General features: G+C 44.1%; 2 long non-coding RNA genes across 2 annotated transcripts; one reads left to right on the forward strand and one right to left on the reverse strand.

Moving 5' to 3' along the window:
- Nucleotides 1-725: 725 nt before the first annotated feature.
- On the reverse strand, nt 726-2,526 carry LOC143269812 (uncharacterized). Its single transcript, XR_013046567.1, has 2 exons — nt 2,415-2,526; nt 726-995 (listed from the first exon to the last, which is right to left on the reverse strand). It is a non-coding gene; the product is annotated as an uncharacterized LOC143269812 (long non-coding RNA).
- A 12,438-nt stretch (nt 2,527-14,964) lies between these two features.
- Nucleotides 14,965-19,403, forward strand: LOC143269698 (uncharacterized). The gene is made up of 2 exons (XR_013046274.1): nt 14,965-15,021; nt 18,844-19,403. It is a non-coding gene; the product is annotated as an uncharacterized LOC143269698 (long non-coding RNA).
- Nucleotides 19,404-21,452: the final 2,049 nt, after the last annotated feature.

Consider the following 21,452-nt stretch of genomic DNA (forward strand, 5'->3'; position numbering starts at 1 on the left):
AGAGTCTACCAGTGTCACAGCAGAGAAGCTGGATAGCAGGCAGGCATGGTGGCTGGGGCAGCAAGCTGAGGGCTCACATCTTAAACCAGGTTTACAGCTTTTATCTGGCCTTCGTACAAGTGACTGTGCTCACTAATGGGTCCGTGTATGTATTTGTTTACCTTAAAGTCATTTTAATTTATTTTCTACAAATTACACCTACAAAATACCAGTTTCTATATTACGTGTTAAGTCAACGAAAGATATTCACTGATTATATTGAGTCAGTGAAAAATAACCTAATTTCCCACTTTGTGTATTAAATTATTCATCAGGATGTAAATTAGTAAGAATAGTAAGACCCACTAATAACAGAAGCTTTCTGTGTCTAAGCTGTAGATACAGCTGTCTTGACTTACGTAGTTTCTCTCCTTCTGCTTGTCTTGGTTCCACTGCTTGTCCTCAGATGCTTGGTCACTCTAATTTTGTGACAGCTATTCAAAAAGAGAATGTGGAACTGAAAGGTGAGCACACGACACCACAGTTGTGGTAATAGTGCAGGGTGTCCACACTCTGAAAATTTGTGGGCATTTAAAAAAAAAAAAAAAAAGGTAACAGCACTGGGACATTTCTAAACAGTCTTAGAACTTAGGAGTCACATGGTTCAGACACTTCCCTGTATCAGAGATGAAGAGGAAATACCTGATGACTGTTTGAAAAATAAAATCATGAAATTTACAGATGAATGGAGGGAACTAGAAAACATTATATTGAGTGAGGAGATCCATATTCAGAAAGACAAATTCCATATGTGCTTTCTCGCCTCTGGTTCATTCCTGCTTCCAAATCTTCAGATGTAATCAGATAGCAGGAAAGTAAAAAGGTACCGTGGCTAGGGTATCCGCTGGGACTGGGCTCCACCACTCTGTATTTTGAATGGTTGTGGTTTTCTGTAGTAGGTCTCTTGTCTGTTGCAAAGAGGAGTTTTCTTGATGAAGGGTGGAGACTATACTTACCTGTGGGTATAAGGACAAATGTCCATAGATCATTGCAAGGGATTATGTTGGCTTAGTAAATTAGTGCTTTTAGGTTCTCCTTCCAAAAACCATGACTTCACCAGCACTGAGGAGTTGGCTAGGCTTCCAGTACCAGGCATGGTCTTCCTCTTGTTGAACAGGTCTTTTTTTTTTTTTAAGATTTATTTATTATGTATATAGCATGTATGCCTGCAGGCCAGAAGAGGGCATCAGATCTGATTACAGGTGGTTGTGAGCCACCATGTGGTGCTGGGAATTGAACCCGGGTCCTCTGGAAGAGCAGCCAGTGCTCTTAACCTCTGAGCCATCATCTTAGGTCCAATTAGAGAGCGAGCTGCTGGTTACTGCTAAGGTATCTGGGCCACTACTGCACCCTTAGGGGTTATTGTGCCATGGTGGTCGTTGATATGGTTCACAGGTGTCATAACTGGGCAGGATTGATGGTTTCCTCTCTCTTCGCAAGTTTTTACAGTACCTTCTGGTGCCATGAAAGCTAGTCCTCAGGGAAGGGGCTTTCAGGTCAGCTCTAGCTCAAGGGTCTCTGGGCCTTGTTAGAGAAGTGTATGGTGTCTTCAGCAATATGGACTTACCTTCAACTTCTGGGGGCTATTCAAGGACAATAGCAATAGGCTGTATGTTTTGAGAGTCTCTTGGACAGGAGGCCTACTCAACAACTCAAAGGAGGGTTACTTTCTCATTTCTGCTTACCGTGGGTTTTGTTAGGTGGCCTCTGTATTTTGGTGGGAGGACTATCAGCCCAGATGAGAAAGGTTCACCATATATATACATAGTGTGTGTGTGTGTGTGTGTGTGTGTGTGTGTGTTCTCTTCCTCTATATATAGTATGTATGCACGCATGTATATATGTATATACACACATACAGAGTTATATGTATTATAGGGTCTTTGTTAATAGTCAATAGTATGATTCCTTGTGACTTTTTCAGATATCCTTGTTATTTTATCCACCTCTCACCATCTGTATTCATCTTTCTCCCTACTCCCTAAAGAGCCCTCCCTTTCCCCATTTCCCCTAGCAGATCACTTGTCTCTTAATTATAGGTGTTGCAAACTTTTAAAAGAAATTATAAAGCATTTGCAAGGCAAACAAGTATTGTCTAAATCAAATGCAAGCCATATCCACCAGGACCAGCCACTTGTAGTATGTGATCCAGTTCATTGATCCAAATCTCTGCTTTATCTGTGCATCTTATTATAGCACTTCCTTAAACCAAGGGAAAATATGCCCTAGAGAGGAAACAGGGGATATATAGACAATGGAGAGCTATACTGTGGAAAAAAAGATTAGGGGGCTGAGGACACAGTTCAGCAGGTAAGAGCATGCACTGCTCTTACAGAAGACCAGAGTTCAGCTCCTAGCACCCACGTCACACTCACCTGTAACTCCAGCACTAGGGGTCCAGCTCTTCCTCCGGCCTCCTTGGGCACTCCCCACATCCCCAGCATAAACTCACACATACACATAAAATCTTAAACCCTACTTGAAGATACTCTAACAACCCTCCCCACCCCCCGTGCTGTCCAAATGACATAAAGCAAAGGGGTTTGGCATCTCCTGTAAGGATCTGGAGCCCTGTGATGTCACTGTCCCCTCTGGTGGTGGCAGTGAAGTGAGGTCGTTCATCTGATACTCTCTCTTCATTAAAAAAAAAAAAAAAGTGAAATCCAACCTCCTTTTTCTTTGTTTTATGCTTCCTTTCTTCATAAACATCAAGAGGAGGTTGGTGTGCCATCTTTTTATAAGGAAACTTTTATAAATGATTAAGAGAGACACAAAATTTCCCTCTCTATTCCCATCTAAAATGATTGTCACTGGGCAGCAGTGGCGCACACCTTTAATCCCAGCACTCAGGAGGCAGAGCCAGGCGGATCTCTGTGAGTTCGAGACCAGCCTGTACTACAGAGTAAGTTCCAGGAAAGGCTCCAAAGCTACATAGAGACACCCTGTCTCGAAAAACCAAAAGAAAAAAAAAAAAACAGTAAAAAGTAAAATGATTGTCAAATCCCCACACCCATGCAAAAAGCCAGGCATGGCTGCATGTGTTCATAACCCCAGCACTTAAAGGTAGAGATAGGTGGATTCCAAAAGCTCAGCAGCCAGTCAGCCTAGCTGAAAGAGTAAGGCTTCAGGTTCAGTAAGAGACTGTCTTCAAACCTCAGGTGGACGGGGCTGGAACAATGGCTCAGTGGTTAGGAGCACTGGCTGTCCCTCCAGAGGACCCGGATTTGCTTCCCAGCTCCCACATGGTGCCTCATAACCATCTGTGCCTGCAGTCCCAAGAGAGCCAACACTCTCTTCTTGCCTCTTCAGGAACCAGGCATGCACATGGTGCACAGACATACATGCAGGCAAGACACTCACACACTTTAAAAATTTTAATGTAAAAAAATAAGGTAAAGAGTGTAAGAGGAAGAAACATCCTCCTTTGCCCTCTGCATACATGAGTATGAGCACAACCACACGTGCATACAACACACACACACACACACACACACACACACTACATATAGTCATGAAACATGCCATTGGGCACTAAGAACACATTTCAAATGATTCTCGTGAGAAAAGAGAAATTCCCATGTATTTATGGTCTCTCAAAATCTATTTCTCCATGTTCCAAACTGTGCCAGACACCTCACTACTTATTGTGATACACAAGGTCAAAGAGACAGTTTGGTACAGTCCCCATCACTTCCAGTAACATGTCACTCAAGGCCATTAGGCATCAACTTTGAACATTTTTTTTTTTAAAGCAGGCTTAGGAAAACCATTCCTAGTGTTCCAGCTGAGTCTTTAAGTTGAAATATGGTCTGTATCCTAATGTATCCAAGGACGGCATTGGTCATTCACTGCACACACATTTACTGGAGCTTCCGCGTGTATTGAGGTGGCCTGCTGAGGGTTAAGAATGCACTGTGAGTCAAATAGACACCACCACACTACCTCCTCGGCAGCAGAAATTAATCCTCAAAATACGTGTACAGTCATGAACCTTGATAGGCACAAGCAAGGAGAAGCATGAAACGTTACAGGACCTTAAGGCCAACAAGCCCTGGGAGTGGGAAGGAGGAGGGACTTCCTTGAGGAAGTGATGCTTTAGGTGATGGCCAGAGAGGTTAGGTACAACCACAGAGACAGGGAAGGAGGGAAGTCATTCCGTGCAGAGAAGAGAGAGTGTGTGTGTGAGTGTGTGTGTGTGAGTGTGTGTGTGTGTGTGTGTGTGTGTGTGTGTGTGTGTGTGTGTGTGTGTGTAAAGGCCCAGGGAAGTCATTCCGTACAGAGAAGAATGTGTGTGTGTGTGTGTGTGTGTGTGTGTGTGTGTGTGTGTGTGTGTGTGTGTGTGTGTGAAAGACCCAGGGAAGGAACATGGTACATGTAAGGAACTGAAAGCAAGTTAACTTGGCTGGGGGTTCATACACCAAGAGGCTTGCTAAGGTGGGAAGATCAGGGACCCAATCACTCAGGGTCATCTTAGGAACAGGCGTTACTGTTGGAATGAGGACTGGGAAGCCAGGCTCCTGGGGCTCTTTCTCTTCAGGGCTCTCTTATGCTGGTTGGGAAAAGGGTCTGTGAGGAGACTCAGACTGGGTGTATTAACCGTGTTTTTGCTGACCACCCCTTTCAGGATTAACAAATTACATGGCTTCTTTTTTTTTTTTCTTCATCCCCAACCACCTCTTTCCTTTAATTTCTCTCTCTGGGCTTCTAGCCACTTTCCTCATGGCTGAGAACCAGGCACCAGACAATTAGGGACTCCCATGCTCCAGTGCCTGCCAGAATCGCCCTAAACAGCCAACCTCTAGTCTGCCTTAACCAGTCCTTTCTATGGAAATCACAACCAAGTCTGTCACTCATGTCCACCCCCAACTCCCAGTCAAGCCTGAGCGTCTTCGTGTGGAGACATGCCATGCCTCCAGTTCTAGATGCCTGTGCCTGGACAGTTTTCCCTTCCTTCCCGTGACTACATGCCTCATGACATCTGACTAGAAATGGGGTCACTTGAGAACACAAGAGCACTGAGCTGAGCAGGCCATTTCCAACGGTGTAAAGGCGTGAGAGTCAAGGGTCAAGACAACGTGAGAGGAACCGGATATGGGCATGAGGAAAAGGCAAAGTCTAAGAGGATTACTGGGCTTGTGGTTCTTTTTATATCCAAACAATGGTGCCATCTATAAAGTCAGAAAGAGGACCAAGTCTGAGAGAGAGGGAATGATGAGTCCAGCGCACGCTCAAGACAGACAAACGTCAGAGCTGCACAGACAGACGGAAGCTCACAGGCAGACAGAGGCCTCCACCACCCTCCCTCCGTCAACCACTGGGGATTCCAAAGCAGGACTATTTATAGACTGAGCACATCCCCACACACAATATATCACACTTCCATTTGATGTAAATGACACTTTCAAATGAGGAACATTGCTATATTTATATCTTACTGGTCATGAAAAATTAACTTTCATATGCTGTAGATGCTATTTGATACAAATCTGTCTGCCTGATGTGCGTGTCAAACTCCAATCCGTTCTGATAGTGAAATGTTCTCCAAACTTGAGTAAAATTGTCTTAAAGTACCCTTCATTCTATGGACCCTGAGACAGCGCTGTCTTTAGCATGACAATAAGTCACATTGCCAGGTTCTCCTAACTTGGCCTAATAATTACAATTACATGGAAATATGGGTCACTGTCAGATTGGCCTTTACATGTGTAGGACGAAGACTATGATCATTATGGGGGAAATCCCAATTTGCTGTTATTCTTTTAATTAGTCAGGGTTTTGCTTTTGTTTTTGTTTTCAGTTTCCAGATAAAATCAGGAGAGCAGGAGGGTGACAACGGTCTTTCCCTTCTCTTAGAAACTACAGCATGGCTGAGACAATGTCTCTGCTGCCCTTGTTAGGACCAATCAGGCTTAGCAGGTTCTCTGACTCCTTAACTTGTGTTTTGAAGCCCTAAGGTAAGTGACTTCTGAAGTCATTGATGTCTACTTTCATTTTGCTGAACAGGGCTGGGGAAGAGAAAGGGGACTCTGTGTGCCTTCAGAAGGGGACAAGAGACTTTTGTGGGAACTAGAGATGCCTCGGGTTCTGGTTTGGGGTTGGTGAGGAGGCCACACCCCCTACAGCAGCATCCCTGTCTTAGGAAAGGGAGGTGTTCGGCTGCAGCCAGAGAAATAGAAAGGTAATCCAGTGTTCGTAGTTTCCTAACAGGACTCAACCAGACACGACTGGCAGCCACCTCAGGGACACATCGTGGATGCCAGTGAAGCTTTACACACATTTCCAACAAAGCCCTCGTTCACACTGGGGTGGGGGGGGATGAGAAAGTTCTAAGCCTATTTTCTCTCGTTTCCCACTTGCCTGAAGATGGGAGGGAGCGTCGGTAACGTAGTTATGATGATAATAACTACTAATGACAAAACCCCCAGTGTTTCAGACACTGTTAATATTCTGACCCATCCCTTGGAGACCCGCCCCTTGAGGTCACCCTGCATCCTGATGTAAAAACCTAGTTTAAGGAAAAGTCCCTCCCTTCTTCCCTCTTCCGTCTGCATTCTTGACCCTCACCTTCCTCTCTCCTCTTCCTGTCTTTCCCTCTTTCCCTAGCTTTCTCTTCATCTCTCTATTATAATAAACTTATTTCCAGATGGATGCAGTGCCTGGGGTATGAGTGACTGTTCACGTGGCCACTGCATCTGCCCAGCATGTTTTCCCTCATGCGTGGGATACCCTGGCCAGCCGGGGTCTCCCACATGCAATATCATAACACTGTCCCCTGGCCTTTAGTTACATTATCTCAGTTAATGTTCATTATAACACAATAAGGTACTAACTTACACTAGCGTCATAAAAGAAAAAAATAACCATATATGCTAAAACATAAGGTAGGTAAACCATGGCTTAAGCCCCAAATGTATCCATCAGGAAAATAATTGCTTTATGTTCAATACATAATAAAGTGTTGTGGATATTACAGGGCACTAAAATAAAATAGTTTGAAGAGAACACATTTACTTAAAATGGCCACAGTTTTTATTTGTTTTGTGGGGAGTGAGATATAGTCTCTATATAACCCAGACCAAACTGGAACTCACTAGCCCAGCTAGCCTCAAGCCCAGAACCCTCCAACTAAGCTTCCTGAGGTCTAGAATGACAGATTGTGAAAACCTGGCTAAAACTGGGTCTTTTAACAAGGCAAAGAAATCGAACACAGATGTGTTAATTATTCCTCCATGGCAACAGGCACAGCTCATGCTTCAAGCCATTCCGAGTGGCTCGAAAAGATCATAATGAACCACTGACTTCAAGTCCTCTTTCTAGGATGAGGCAAGTGTATGTTCATGGGTTAGCGGGAAGTTGCTAGTGACATCATCAAACAGAGTAAAAAAGTTTGCGTTCTCCTAAAGATGTACTTGAGCACGGTGGTGTGGTGGTAGCTCCGCCCGCGAGAGCTGTTCCAAGCTGTGAAATCACAACATCGCAGGGGAAGCATTTGATTAAAGTTATTCCATGACTTGTCAGACAGGAAGGAAACTGATACTTCTAAATTAATGCTAGACTGCCTCAATTTGAATGCTAAGATGCGCACATCATTGAGTATATAAATATTATTAATACCGTTCTGCTTCCTAGTCGGTCTGCTACTGTGTTGTAAAGCAGAGGGAATCATCTGGAAGGTGGGCAAGTGAGCGTGAGCGAGAAGACGGGGATGAATTGGTCTGGCATAGCATCCCAGTAACCCACCTTTGTGGCGCCCTTCAGATGTGCCAGCGTGGGGTGTGCCATGCAGGAGCCACATGCCAACATTCAGGCCTTCGTATGCCCTGATCCCCATGGCTCAGAAACCTTGGAGAGTCCATAAAAATAAACATGATAGCAGTTATATTCTTAATACCAGGCCCTATTCTGGGTGGTTGTTTTTTAATTTTTAAATAACCTTCTGTTTTCCAAACAACCTTCTAGTATATAAATGAGCATTATTGCTATTTACAAGTGAAGAAAGAGAGGCCTAAGGACTTATCAAGGGCAAAATAATAACAGCCAACCTAAGGTTCAAAAGCCATGGAATCTGTGCCTGTCACACGTTCTTTTTTTGTTTTGTTTTGTTTTGTTTTTCGAGGCAGGGTTTCTCTGTTTAGCTTTGCACCTTTCCTGGATCTCACTCTGTAGACCAGGCTGGACTCGAACTCACAAAGATCCACCTGCCTCTGCTGGGATTAAAGGCGTGTGCCACCACCGCTCTGTCCCACATTCTTTACCAGTGGGGCGGCACCGCTCTGCACGCTGGCCTTTCCGCTCCTTTGTGCTCATAGCTAATCTGACCCGTCCCCACAGGAGGAAGAGGAAGGAGTTTTCTTCTGGAGAAAGAGCCACTCTTTTCTCTAGCTGGTAGAGAGCACATATGAATGAAAAGAGCTGGCGTCTTAAGTGTCATCTCCTCAGGGATGCAGATTCCTACAGAGCCTCTCTGTAGAAACCAGGAAGCCTACCTACATTCCAGGATGCCCTTGAACTCAGGGGATGCAGATGCAGTTAATGGATGATCTCAGCTAAGAAGCAGATTTTAAACCCAGTGTGGCAGCACATGCCTATAACATCAGCACTTAGAGGTAGAGGCAGGAGGATCAGCAGTTCAAGGCCAGCCTTGGCCATGTATCATATTTGAGGCTTGTCCGAACTACACAAGACTCTACCTCAAAAAACAAAACAAAACAAAACAAAACAAACCTGCACTCCTGTGGCCACAGGGACTATTAATGAGGGAAAAGTACCCAGCCTTATGCAGACCATAGGGAAACAAATCCCTGAGTAGGACAGAGCCTTCCCAGCACAGGAGAAGAGAAGGCAGAGCCGGTACAATGTGGGACAGACTGAGCGGACCCAGCCCCACGTGCCACCCGTGTTCCTGGCACACACGCAGATCAGAGATTGGCTGCTAGTGAAGCAAGAAGGGGAACAAACCACCAACTTCCTCCCCTGGCCCCAACTCTGGATGTGCCACGCGAAAGCCAGAGAGAGCGACATCTGGAGCCTAGGAGAGCGAGAGAGATTTGGAAGAAGACATGGGTGAGTCCCAGTTTGGAGAGGAAATGATAGGTCAGCACAAAGGGAGAGCCAAAGCCAGAGCCAGAGACATTCTGCACGGAGAGAGCGAGGTTTTTTGTTTTAGGGTTGTATGTTTGTTTATTTGTTAGGAATTTTTTGTTTTTGTTTTTGGTGTTTTGGTGTGTGCATGTCTATGTGTGTTTTTGTTTTTTTTTTTTCTGTATTTCACAATTTGCTAGGCCTGTCTTAGGACCTTGGGGGAAGAGGCAAACAACAGAACCTGTCTCTCTAGCCAGAGGATGCAGAGAGTCAGGGTAGTATTGGGTTCTGATTGGGGAGGGTTAAGAAGGATTAAGAAGGATCCAAGTGGGCCAGGTGACCCTGAGCACATTGTCCACCCATGTGTGGCAGGTCAGATAATCCGATCGGAGACAGACACTTGGGACATGAGCAGATTCCCTGAGTATGTGAGACACCCCCCTGTGTGTGTGCATACATCATGTGCATGTGTGTGTCTGTGTCACGTGCAGAGCAATATAAATAGCAGCAAATGCAGTACCAGAGGCTTTAGACTCAAACTCAGGTCCTCCTGACATGCACTGATGGGACCCAGCTGAGGCCTGAGCTTTGTTTCTGTCTCTTATGGGACACATCACTGGCCAAGGCATTTGGCTCACTTCAGTGGATGAGAATCCCTAGAAGGACATAGTAGATCTGAGACCCATAGACACTGGAAAAGAAAGCTATCTCAATCATAGGGGAGAAAGCAGAATCTGTAGGCAGAATAGAAAAACAAAATTCAAACACAAAGAAAACTTCTCTGAGAGATAAAGGAAGGAAAAAACAGTTGAATACCCTAGATATAGAAACAATCACTGGTAAAATAAAGAACTCATTTAACAAATCAAATAGCAGAATCGACAGACTTAAAAGGCAGAGTAGAAGCCCCAAAATCTGGTTAAATATTTTATGGGAAAATATCCAAAAGAATAGAGAAATAAAGCTATAGAGATATGAAGAAAAGCAATAAAAATGTGAAGCTCTATGTGACAGAAGCCCCAGGAGGAAGCAGGAAGAAAACAGAGAAGGCAGAAGAGAACAGAAAAGTTCTGAAAATAAATGATCAAGAAAAAAAAATATACAACACTTCAAATTTAAAGAATTCAGAGACCAGAACTCACATAAAATATAGAAAAATCATAACTAAATTCTTTAAAATTACTTATTTCATGTGTGTGTGTGTGGCAGGGTAGGGTGGGGGGAAACGTGCAGAGGTCAGAGGACAGCTTGGTTAGCCGGTTCTCTCCCTCCAGCATGGAGGACTCAGGGATCAAACTCAGGACTTTAGACTCGATGGCAGGTGCTCTTTACACTGGCCATGCCACTGGCCCAGTAACTAAATTCTTTTTTTTTTTTTTTTTTTTTTTTTTGGTTTTTTGAGACAGGGTTTCTCTGTGTAGCTTTGCGCCTTTCCTAGAACTCACTTGGTAGCCCAGGCTGGCCTCAAACTCACAGAGATCCGCCTGCCTCTGCCTCCCGAGTGCTGGGATTAAAGGCGTGCACCACCACCTCCCGGCACAGTAACTAAATTCTTTATGGGCAAATTTGAGAACACAAAAGACAAAAAGCACAATCCAAAGGCTGCCAGTAAGGAAAGCAGGTCCGTTTTCTAAGGATGAGAACCAGCTCAAGGTTAGATTTTTGTCTCGGCAGCAGCACCCAGTGCAAGCACTTAGCCTCCAGAGAGATGTCTGCAAGAGTTGACAGAAAACATTACTGAAGCCAGGGTTTCATAACCAGCTAAAATGTTGCATGTGTATGTCATTGAAGTAAGGGTGTTTTCGAGCATAATCAGGCTTGCACAGGTATAAAAAAGCTAGCACACGAAGACCCAGTTTGAAATTACCCACAGTGAGATAAGCCAATGACAAGACAAACCGAGAAGAAAGCATGGGCAAGTGGAAAGAATTCTTATTGATAACCTAGTAAACATGATTATTTGTCAAATCTGTGGGTCTCAGGTTGTGGTGAATGAAAAATGATGGCAATCTAAGAGAATACAGTAGTTCATGGTCACCTTTCCATGTCAACGTGGTTAAGCCACAGCAGCCAGGTGTTTTGTTAATGCAGCTGGATGATGCGATGAAATTTCTACGTGATTTTAAAGTCACTAGGCTTCAAATGAAGATTGCCTTCTAAAGTGCCAGTGGGCTTTGGCTACTTAGTTGAAGGCCTGAGGAAAAGACTAGCCTTTCCCTGACGGACAGAAAATTCTTCCAGCAACTTCCCTTGGACTTGATTTCTCAGGTCCAGCCTGCCAGCTCATCTATAGACTTGGACTTAGAGGTCGACAATCATGATCCTGAAAAATCTTTTTTTTTTCTTTCTGCTATATAATTATACCCTATATTGCATTATACTATATTATATATTGTGTATTATATCCTATCTATCATAAATATAGACATATTCCATTTGTTCTCATCCCTGGAGAATCCTAATATAAGTTCTGTGCTTAATGGAGCTATTAGCATATCTACTTATCTTTATTTTAGTTCCCTTCTTGAAAAATTCATTGAAACATTTATGACATAATCTATTAATGTAGCCTCTGCTGCGTTACTTCAGATTAAGTGTATATATATTTACACATTTCAGTTTTAGAAAAAAGAAATATCTGATGAAAAGCCTTGAAGAGGAAAAAGAAAAAGTGCTTGAAGATCAGTATTCCAAACAATAACTACAAAGCGCATGGGAGAGCAGAGAAGGGTACAGTTCATGGGAGAGCAGAGTAGGGTGGACAGTTCAAAGGAAAGAGAGATCAGGTGTCTGCTAATTTCAAGGAAAGATTCATATACTGGCAAGTCTAATCCATCAATGGAGAAAATAAGAAACTATATGCAATTCATTCTGAAGTAAGCATAAAGCTTTTAATTACCTTTTTCATTTTGCTTTATGGAACCAAATTAAAAGCCCCTGTAGGTACTAATAAATGTGTGAATGGCCACAAATGAGTCCCAGCCATAAACAGAAACTGCTGAAGTGTTGCGAAAGAGAGTTCATAAAACCCTGGAGTCAGGGAAGAAAATCTGTGAACTCTGACTTAGTTTTATTTCTTACATATTAAGTTGTACCAGTGTGTGTGTTTTATAGTATAGAAGAGTAAATAGATGTTTAGTTTACTGATATGTATATGGCTGGGGTGGGTGTTGTGTATTTCGCAGGGAATTTCCCTTTGGACAATACTGCCTAAGTGGAAGCTTTACCCAGCTGAGTGCCAACACCACACTTGCTTTTCCTGGTACCCTCCCACTCATTCTTCATGTCAATGTAGCTCAGAAATCACCTTCTGTAATAAACCCTTTGAAGAGACTGGGCCAGCAGATGTTCAGTCCCTTCCCACTCCAAAAATTGGCTCCCCAGTGTATCTGTGCGGTTACACCATTCTTTACTCCTCCATTACTGGTGACTAGCCCAGAGGCGACTGAACTTGAACCAGTTAGATGAACTAGATTTGCTTTCTCAGAAGTCAGAATTCAGAGACATTAGCTGAGCTCTATTTGTCAGTGCATGCAAAGACCTGTGACTATGGAAACGATGCAGGAAACACGTCCTCAGGGCTTCCATGCTGTGGGATGTCTTTCTGTATGCTGTGAATATGTGCTGCTCTGATTGGTTGATAAATAAAGCTGCATCGGCCTATGGCAAGGCAGCTTAGAGGCAGGTGGGGAAATCTAAGCAGATATATGGAGAGAAGAAAGGGGAGCAGAAGAGACGCCAGCCCGCCACTCAAGGAGCAACATGCCAGCAGACTGGTAACGCCACAGCCATGTGCCAAAACAGAGATGAATAGAAATGGGTTAATTTAAAATGATAGCGCTAGCTAGCAAGAAACTTAAGCCATTGGCCATACAGTCATTAAAGAGTCGTGATCATTGCTGCTGCTGGTGGTGTGATGTTGTTAATGAATCTTCTGTATTCATAGTATCAACCATGACCTTGCTTGTGAGCTTCTGTGTGAACCTTTGTACTGTCAGCCTAAAAATAACTGGAAAGTGATGTCACATCCAACTCAGCTTAGCATCAGAAACTATTATTGCTGCTGCTATGATGGCCAAAGCCATTGTACAGGGCTTACTAAGAGACACACGCTAGCCTGAGTGCTAAATTAATTCCCTTGTTTCTTTCAACAACTCTATGAGGTACATACTATCAGAGGATTATCTTCATTAAGTTTTTTATATTGTTTGAAGATTTCATACATGCATATAATATGTTTTGATCAAGTCCAACCCCCATTCCTTTCCTACCCCATAACTACTTCCCCCCCTCAAACTTCATGCTCTGTTTTTAAACCTACTGAGTGGACTTAGAATTATCTTCATTTTAAGATGAAGAAGCTGAGGCCTCAAGAAGGTGAGTGACTTGCCCCAGACCAGTCAGAGCTGGGACTCATATACCAATAATCTGCCTCCAGCGGTGGTCTTCAGCCAGATGTATTCAGAGGCAGAGGAAAGAGGATCGCAAGGTTGAGGTATAGCATAACCCTATCTCAAAACCCAGAACTAACAAAAGAGGATCCATCATCTTTCTCTAAGGAAGGGCATGCATTTAAATTAAAGGTAGTAAAGCAGGTCTTCTCCACACAGACGTGTGCAGAGGTGCCTGTGTGGAAGGTGGACACGCACAGAGTTGATTGTGAAGATGTAAGGTTCTTGTCCTAAGTGTCTCTAACCTCGAAATGTGCTTTAAAGGACTGCATTTTACAAAACGCTGAGGCCATTTCAAATGAAGTTCTCATTTCCAGAGCGTAAGGAAGGAAAGTAATTAAGCCTTGGAAAATGAGAGGGAGATGTCAGCTCTTATCTTCCTCTGGTGCTTTATGGCTGCCTTCAGTGACAAATTCAGCTATGTCTGAATACCGCACCAGATGGGCCAGCTGTGCAAATGTTATTGTTTTCTACCAATTCATCTCATTCCCACGGCTTCTCAAGGTCTAGTTCTTGAACTCCCAAAAGACACCGCAGCGTCTCCCCTCAGCTACGAGAAAGTAATAGGTTCCCCAATTCTGTCACAGAAGATTAATCAGATCTGTAGGTGAATTCCCAGGCAGACACCAGTGCTTTTCAGGATCTCCTTCAAATGCTGCAGGTTTACATTGGGACACCTTATAGGGAGGAAACCAAGTTTGGTAGAAAGTCTTCATATGAGCAGGCTGAGAGACACTGCTACAACTGTCGATTAATTGATGATGGCAACTTTATGAAAAAATGACCCTGTCCCTTAAAGACCACCCTGTCATCTCTCTTTGTGCAACTACCCTCACTGGTATTCTGTGTAATTGCTTGCCTGTTGCCGAATGAGCATACCGGTCACTCGCAGGCACTATATATTCCCAGCCATCTGTACCCTGAAAGACAAGCACTAAGAACTCACACACTGTGACTTACAGCCTAATAATTACCATCTTGTGCATTAAGAAATGCACAGCTGAGGGCTACGTAGCCATACAAACAGTTAAGCATGAATTAATGCACCATAATTCAGGGCTGGAAGCCTCCTCGATGTAGAAAGGCAGCTGTCCTTTCACTAGGGGGAAGAAACCAGTTGTGACCTAAAGGAGGAGCACACGTATGCGTGTGTAAGGAAAGTAAGCACTCTGTAGCACTCTAGAACCTTCTATGACATGGCCTGGTAGGCCCCCGCCCTCTGGGCTCGCCTGCATTTCACCGTTGACCACTCTGCACCTCCTTCCTCTCCATCATGCTCCAGCCACCCTTGTCCCACCGCTGCTCCTCACACAAGCTTCTCACACACACATCAGGCGACGCATCATCTCCTCTGCCTGGAAGACTCTTCAGTCAGATATCTGCATGTCTTCAGCATTGAATGACAGTGGTTTCTGAACAGATGTCTGCTCTTCAGAAGAGACCAAGGAGGGTGAGCATGGAATAAAGACTGGAGAACAGGGCTGGGGAGATGGCTCGGCCAGCGAGGTGGTCATCGTGCAAGTATGAGTACCTCACTTTCATCCCAGGTACCCATGTTAGAAAGGAGGCTAGAAGGCAGATGCTTGTAACCCAGTGTAGAGAGCTGGAGACAGGCAGATCCCTGGCTCTCATTGGCCAGCCAGCCCAGCCTACTTGGCAAGCTCCAGGTCCTAGTGAGAGACCGTCTCCAAGAGCAAGGTAGATGACTTCTAAGGAACAATACTTCAAGTTGACTTCTGGCCTCCGTAGGCATACACATGCATGTGTAAATGTCCCTGCACACACATGTATACCAACACATGCATGCACATGCACACACACACACACACAGTAACGAAGACTGACATGGAATAATCCTTTTGTACACTGTGTGAATATATGTTGGTATGATTGGTTTAATAAACAAGCTGACTGGCCAATAGCTGAGCAGAATCAAGTTAGACAGGAAAGCCAAACTGAGAATGATGGAATGAGGAAAAGCAGAGTCAGAGGAGAAGCCAGCCAGTTGCCAAGGAAGCAGGACGTATAGTAAATTAGTTAACAAGCCACAGGCCACGTGGCAAGGCATAGATAAGAAATATGGGTTAATTTAAATGTAAAAGTTAGTAACAAGCCTGAGCTATTGACCAAACATAAGAAAAACACTACAGAGGTTTTTTGTTTTGTTTTTGCTTCACCATAATACATAATACAATGCCATTTTATTGTTTTGTTTCTTTATATGATACTACTTTTTTCTTCCAAGAAATTAACACTATGAAGCCTTAAGCTAGATGTGCAGGTCTTATATAAACTGTCATATCTGCCATGAGTTCATGAATTCAATGGTTCTGTCACGCCTAGCAAAAACTGTTTATCCCAGGCCTCCCGACCACTGGCCCTTATAATCTTTCTGCTTCCCTCCCTCCCCACACATAAACCTTACCCTTCATTATTCCCCTTTTCTCTTCACACATGTGTTTGTTTGTTTGTTTGTTTGTTTGTTTGAAACAAGGTTTCTCTGTGTAGTCCTGGCTCTCCTGGAACTCACTCTATAGACCAGGCTGGCCTCAAACTCAGAGATTTGCCTGTCTCCGCCTCCCAAGCACTGGGATTAAAGGTATGTGCCACCACTGCCCAACCACATATATGCTATTTTTATGTCCATTTTAAACCAAGCAGCATTGCTATTTCTTGGTTGCTTATATTTAAGAGCAATTTTTAAAGTTTTTAAAAAGGGCTTTCATAATACTTTCATTTTAACTATTTTCAGAGATCTTTTTTTTTTTTTTTTTTTTTTTTTTTTTATTTTATTTTTTTTTTTTTGGTTTTTCAAGACAGGGTTTCTCTGTGTAGCTTTGCTCCTTTCCTGGCTCACTTGGTAGTCCAGGCTGGCCTCGAACTCACAGAGATCCGCCTGGCTCTGCCTCCCGAGTGCTGGGATTAAAGGCATGCGCCACCACCGCCCGGCCAGAGATCTTAATTCGTTTGTACAGGACAAACTTTTTAAGAAGATTTATTTGGTTTTTCAAGACAGAGTTTTTCTATAGCTTGGAGCCTGTCCTGGAACTCACTCTGCAGACCAGACTAGCCTCGAATTAACAGAGAGTACTGAGATTAAGGGCATGCACCACCACTGCCGGGCAAAGACTGATTTTTATATTATTTAAGAGTATGCCTGTACATCTATGTGAGTGATGTCATATGTGTGTATTTGTCTGAAGAGGTCAGAAGAGGGCATAAGACCATCCTGGAGCTGGAGTTACAGGTGGTGGTGGGGCACCTGACATGGCTTCTGGAACCTGAAGTCAATTTTTGTGGAAGAGCAGTACACACTCTTAACTGCTGAGCAATCTCCAGCCGCCACGCAGGACGAACTTCCTATCAGTGTTTCTTTCAATCTGAAGGAACTCCTTTGACATGCTTTATGCCAAGGATTAATTTTTTTTTTCTTTTTGGTTTTTGTTTTCAAAGGAAGTCTTCATTTTTGTCTTCAATTTTGACAGCACCTTCCTTTAAATTCTGAGTTGACTTCCCTTGCCTCTTAGCGTCCTAAGGACTACATCGTCTCCTCACTTGCAAAGCTCTGACAAGCAACGTACTCAATTCTTAGTTTACCACTTTGGGAAAAGTCTCAGCCATGATCACTCCAAACATTCATCTGCTCCATTCTCACTCCTTTTTCCTTCTGGGATTCCAAAGCTCATGTCAGCTGCTGTGTTCTCCTCCCACAGTGCCTGGATGCTCAGCTCTGCTTGCTCTCCTCCCCCACCCACTCTTCAGATAGTACCGATTGGGCTGTCCCGTCCTGTCCCCCTCTTCCCCCCCCCCCCCCCCCGCAAGACATTGTTTTTCTGTGTAGCTCTGGCTGTCCTGAAACTTGCTCTATAGACCAGGCTGGCCTTGAACTCAGAGTTCTGCCTCCAGAGTGCTGGGATTAAAAGTGTGCACCACCGCTGCCTGGCTATTGGTCTGTCTTTAAGCTTCAAGTTCACCAACTCTTTCTTCAAATGTGTCAAGTCCACTGATGAGTCTTTCAAAAGCATTTGCTGTCTTGGCCATGTTTCCTCCTCTTGCATTTTTTAAAAAATATTTATTTATTGTGTATATAGTGTTCTGCTTGTGTGTGTGCCTGCTTGCCAGAAGAGGGCGCCAGATCTCATTATAGATGGTTGTGAGCTGCCACGTGGGCACGAGGAAATGAACTCAGGACCTCTGGAAGAGCAGCCAGTGCTCTTAAACGCTGAGCCACCTCTCCAGTCCCTCCCTCCACCCCTTGCATTTTTATTTGACCATTACTTTAGGGTTCCATGTCTTCAATGAGATTCCCTACCTGGTTGTACTTTTTTTTTTTTTTTTTTTTAAACTACCTTTTAACATAATAATCAGTTCTTTTAGATCCTCCCACCTTAGATGACTACTGGTTCTGTTCTCAATATTGTCTGGTGTGGTGGGGGATGACGCGAGAGCGGTAAGAGGCTGTCCCCTGTCTATCTGGGTCCCCGGGCTGAGGCTGTCTTTTGATTCTGTCTCTCTCTTATTTATGGACCACAAAAGAGATCTCAAATGATGAAGGCCCAAAATGGCATTTTGTAGTTTTTCTTTTACTCATCCCCCAGCAACAATGACTTGGGATTGCCAAGGTCTGTCGCTGTCTGTGTCTTAAGGCCTTTAGTCCTCAAAGAGAAAAGGACTCAGGCAGAGGATCCAGGATTGTTATAGTAATAGTCCCTCCTCTGGGCCCGATGGCAAACATAAGCATTCTTTAGGCTCCTACCCTACACTCTTAATGACCCTTGTGACTATGGTCAAAGCCAAAAGCCCACAAGTAGAGAAGCCTCATCCCTGTTTGAGAATCACCCACACCCAGACTTCAGTCATTCAACCAGCCTTTAGTAAAACTCTTGACCGCTGGCAAAGAGACCCAGCCTTTCCCTGAGCCTGACAGGATCTCGATCTCTCTCTCTCTCTCTCTCTCTCTCTCTCTCTCTCTCTCTCTCTCTCTCTCTCTCTCTCTCGTCTTGTCTCATCTTGTCTTTCCTCAATGCCTTACTTTCCTTAGGCTTCAGGCTAGTTGATTTCTTTGTGAACTCAATATTCTCCTAGATCCAAGAAAATGTGGCTTTTTGTTAATGATCTAACCTGTTCTTAATTGTTGGGGGTGGATGCGTAACACTCTTACCCGCTTTTACGTCATAGCTGGAATTCTAATAGTCACGTTTAGATTGCTTCAAGTGCTGCCCTGTCATTTCCCTGGGGACCCTGAACTTTCAAAGTCCTTTACGCCCTACAGTTTTCCTAGCAGAGATTCTGCCAAAGAAGAAAGGGGAACATGCTTTGGATTCAGCAGCAGAAAGAGGCCAGTGTCTGGCAGATGGCCAAGAGATGGTAAGAACTGTGATGGCGGCGGCGGCGGCGGCGGCGGCGGGGGGCATTCCCCATCAAGGGTGAACTGAGAACAGCAGCCATACACAAGCACTTCTTCCCGAACTGGGGAGATTTGATTCGCAGGCATCTTTAATTTCCCACAGTCCACTGTAACAGAGGAGTAACGAATTCTCCGTGGCTGTTGGAGGAAGGAAGATCCGGGACGGCTATAAAGACATGGGCTACCCAAACGACAGAGAAGTAGTTATTGTTACAGCTGCTTGTCTTCACACCCAGCAGAGTCACGATGGGCTAAAAATCGGAGATGAAGAGAGTCACATAGAGCTCACGGGTTTCTTTAGAACCCCAGTGTCTGCCCTTCACAGGACTCAGTAGAGTGATCTCAATTTCATCACAATAGATGCTTTAAAATCTCGGGGTATTTTGGAGCCTACAATCTTTAAAATAAATAAAACGTTGACTTACTGCATCATTCCATTAAGTATTCGAATGAGAAAATGCAAGGTTTAATTTTTATAATGTCAGGGAGAAGGGGGGGTCGAATTTCGGAGGCATCTCAGCACCTGAGTAATGTTTCCAATCCAGCAAAATCAGATGGTCTGATTTCTTGGCTCAGTGTTTTTGGTAGGAAAGGCAATTTTCAAGACTGAAATAGCAATTTCTTAGCCATCACAGAAGCTCTTAAAATCCATTTTTTAAACTCCTATACACTTCCATGTGTAAATGAAAAAAGACTCCTGAAAATACACATTTTTCTATCTTGAAAGATAACTCACTCAAGCATAAAGTTAATACAATTTATTACACCAAAAATAAAGTTGCGCTGCCTCAAGCTCATAGCAGAGGGGTAAACACACTTCACCGAGCAGGGTGAGACCTGCTGGCCTCAGCCCACCTCCTTCCGTTTCAGCCTCTCCGTCTCTGTAAATAACCCCTCCATTGCTCCCGCTGACGGAGGAGAGGGGCGGCTCCCTCGGGAGTTTCGAATTATCTTAGACCCCTGAAACTTCAGTGCTACCCCCAAGCTCAGTTATGAGCCTTCGGTTACTAGGAAGGAACTAACGTGTTCAGCCAGTAGTTTAAATAAAACCGGTAAAAATTAAGTCAGAGGGCTGCTGAGTCAGTATTCTCTGGTTCACAGTCTCAACTGAATGAGAACTTACTGCATACAAGACCTCAGGAAACAGTGTCTTCATGTCAGAGTAAAATTGTTACCAATACTGCCAAACGCAGAGCCACGGGGAGACTTGTACACAAAAGCATTTAGCAGGCACTTAGCACACGGGATACCCAAGTTAGATTTTCACCATCACCCTTGCCGCTATCGACATCATCAACACCATCACTACTTCTACATCAAACATCTGGCCACGTTCCTGCTCCCCGCTACCCCCGAGTCTGTTCATCTGACACATTTTCAGCCATGTGCCAAGCTCCCCTCTAGAAGTTCGTGCACAGTAAAGTAAGAACACAGCATTGGTCCCTGCTGCCGCCTAGGAGCAGGATCCAGTGGATCTGCTTGATCATCTACATCTGCTTGAACCTGGGTTTCCTTTCCAACAACTAGTCAGGGCCGGGGTTAAGGTGGGGTATCTGAGACACAGGTCCAGGCGGAGAATGCCTTCTTAAAGTTTGTGCCAGGTACCTTGTTATTTCATTCAATCACAGAGTTGAAGAAGCAAAGGGATGGTAGACTTTATTTGTCTCATTTGAGGAGTGGGATATGAAAAGACAAGTCCAAAGACAAGATTGGAGGCCTTCTCGGTCTTAAAGGAAATGAGAAGACACTTAACCAGTCAAGGGTTGAGGTGTTCCATACAGGTCCATCAAGAGCAAGTGATGGATTGTGCTTGGAGATAACTGGGGAGACAACAGTGAAGAGTACTGTGTATTGAGTTATTAAGTACCTATTATGTGTGGTGCATGCTTGGTCATTACAAATTCTTTGATCTTTGTAATAGTATAAAGGGTTGGTATTACTAATTCCCATTTCACCTAAGCCCAAGAAGGAGAAGAAGCCAAACCTTATAAAGTGTATTAATTGATTTCATTGAGGTTCTAAACTTCTAGGTGGGCACAGATCTTGCTCAGACTAGATCAAGGCTGCTAAAGGAACCTGTTTCTTGGCTTTCTCTAACTCCTAGAAGCCCTTGGCGTGAGGCCCTATTCAACCATCTCCAGACTCCACAGGCCAAGTTCTCCCATCATGCACTCTGCCTCGGTTCCCCTCTAAGTCTAAGGATTGCATGGGTCCTGTGACTACATGGGTCCTGACTAGAAACCTTCCTTATTTTCACATCAGCTAGTTATCAGTGCTGATTTCACCTGTAACTTTAATTCCCCCTTTCCCACATGACCTTGCATGCTGACAGGTTCCGGAGATTAAGACACAGATGCCTGGGAGAGGAGACTGTCATTCTGCCTACCTCACATGGCTCATTAGTCACAGAGCTATCGTGATAGAGTACATTAGGATTTTATCCCAACTGACAGGGAATCACCAAGAGTTCTCAA

This window comes from Peromyscus maniculatus, chromosome 20 (assembly GCF_049852395.1).
Source record: "Peromyscus maniculatus bairdii isolate BWxNUB_F1_BW_parent chromosome 20, HU_Pman_BW_mat_3.1, whole genome shotgun sequence".
NCBI lineage: Eukaryota > Metazoa > Chordata > Mammalia > Rodentia > Cricetidae > Peromyscus > Peromyscus maniculatus.